The 2500-nt window shown below is 40.9% G+C and overlaps 1 pseudogene; it reads right to left on the bottom strand.

Moving 5' to 3' along the window:
* The window catches only part of LOC137615039 (homeobox protein abdominal-A homolog), a 110584-nt pseudogene that overhangs the window by 107866 nt on the left and 218 nt on the right, over positions 1-2500 (bottom strand).

Raw genomic sequence — 2500 nt, 5'->3', positions numbered from 1 at the left:
TTCTTTAGAAGAAATTCCTTAGGGATCCAGTGTTAACATTAGAATTGTATCGCATTCCCACCAATATACGTTTCAGCAGTTTGAAAAGAAATTATTCTATTTAATAGTTTTTAATGTCTGGAGAAAGGCCAAAGAAAAACTAAGGAAAGCCAAGTTCAAATCGTGTGCGCTGACCGTCAATAGATCAAATATTTTCTTATGCATAATATTTTTTTGCTGTCTTTACATGCCTTATTTACTGCCATTCGCACTGTCTATTGCTGAGATGTATAGTCTAAGGTGCAAGAAATAGTCCAGGTGAGTCTAAAAGCAAAGTTACAAAATGTTTAAAGCACTAACGCCGGTCTCTAGAAAGACGCCCGCTGAGTTCCAAATCGTTTCGTTTTTGTTGCAGATTGCATCGGGTTTATTGAACGATAGAGGTTCGCGAGAGCGCCACTAGATGGCAGCAGCTGCAGCAGACTGTTAGCACGCGTTACTGCGGTCAGATGAGTGGTGACCTCCGAGCATGGTACGCCTGTTATCCTGCTCTTGGAAATAAACGTCACTGCAATTTTATCCCAAAGCACCGGTATCTCCTCTCTTTTCACTGAAAAATGATGAATGAAGCTTGGTCTGAAGTGAACACAATTCTTTACTGATAGTTTTATCTCCTTTTCTTTAAATGAATAGGTTTAAATAAGGCAATTTTCAACAGAATTAACATTTTCTACCCCACGAACTTGTCAAGAATGTTTTCACTTCAGTGGCTCAACATCTTAGACCCCAATATGTATTTGTATCACTAAGAGAGGCAAAATGTAGTTTCATTATTTAAATTAGGCTATTAATATCGATAGTTTGAAACACAATCTCATTCATACACTTTTTGGATCAGGTGGGATTTTACAGGGGATCAAATACACCTTTCGCTCTCTCTTTCGCTGCTTTGACACACAGGCCGCCAACCCCTGTGGTTTATGGTCGATCGAAGGTCCATTCTACACTTCATAAATGGTTAAGAAGACTGCCACTGAAACACCAGTGACATTAGTTTCCCTGCTCATTGAAATGACACGCTTGAGAAAAAGGTCTCTGGTAATGCTTTTTACGACATAGACATAATGTTTTGATTATGAAATCTTGGAGCGAACAGTCATTTTCCACTACACAAGAAACATGCTTTTATGAACACATTTTACTGACACCGCACAATTTCACCATGCTTGTTAGGAAGCTCATTCACGCCTTTAATCATTCGCTGGCACACCGTGAGGGGAACCTCCTCGTGCTGCCTGTAGGACGAAGCTGATAGGAAGAAGGAGAATGACAGCAAAGCGTGACAGGGGGAGGATAATGCCATCAATAGAACATAGAGATCGTGCAACAACCACTTCGCAGTTTCTGTAAAAATACCATCACTTCGTGCATTGACAACACTCACTACTATGCACGACATCAACATGCACTACAACGGATTTTATCACCAAACGACAATTTCTTCCATTACTTCTGTTTGAATAAACTTAAATCTCTTTTGTTTTTAAATAGATTATCAGCGTCTTTCAATATTTTCTGACAATACACTGTTCATTTTATAGTAGTTTCTAATAGGCTGTTTTTACACCATTGATCCAAGGTGAGGCGCAATCAAGAATTTTGTACTAAGCACAACACTCATAACTACTTTCAGCAGGATTTTCCTGGAAGAAATGAAAGTTCATCTTCCTTTTTTGGCATACATTTTCAATGACAACACATAAGGCAAGAGTTCTTTCCTTTGCTCTTGCAGGAAAGTAGTCAGGGAGAAAAAGATAAAAAGAATGACTTCTTATTATAATGTAGGAAATGAACATAACACATCTACTTTGAGTACAGTAAAGCAATTACATAGAGGGCGTGCACTTTTAAAACAAACGAGTCTACAGAGGGTGTGTTAGGAGGAAGAGGGAGTAGGATGATGATGAGGAAGCAGTTGAAGCAATTGAACTTACCTGTGATCGACATCCATGGATAACGAGGGATGTCGGGGGATATGAGGTGTAGGTGCCGTAGGCTGACTGCAGGAGTTGAGTGGGTTCGTGACGTTGTTCTGATGGAAGTACTGGGCCATGTTGCTTGTAGTTGCACAATTTTGCAGGTTAAGGGCCGTACTGGGACATATCCGTTGCCCCAGTCTGCGAGTACCGGCACTGCTTGTCGGCATCTGTAGTGGCTGTCAATAGCGCTGAAGGGCGACATGTTGGAGGCCGGCATTGCTAGACAGCTGATGTGAAGTGACACTTACGTATGGATACATACTTCTGGCTTGAGAATTGTAGTTGACCAGGTTAGCCGCAGCCGACTCCTGGTACTTTGGCAGAATACTATCAATGCTATTAATATAATTTGAACTCATTGTTCACATAATTCTTCCCAGTGGTAACTACTTAGTAACAACTGTGTACACAACCAGCGTCGACTACCTGTGATGGCAAATGAATCCTTTTCAGAATTAGACCACCAGGCACGAGAACCCGCG

This window comes from Palaemon carinicauda, chromosome 21 (genome assembly GCF_036898095.1).
Source record: "Palaemon carinicauda isolate YSFRI2023 chromosome 21, ASM3689809v2, whole genome shotgun sequence".
Taxonomy (NCBI): Eukaryota; Metazoa; Arthropoda; class Malacostraca; order Decapoda; family Palaemonidae; genus Palaemon; species Palaemon carinicauda.
The sequence above is the reverse complement of the archived record's forward strand: the minus strand, read 5'-3'. Positions and strand labels throughout refer to the sequence as shown.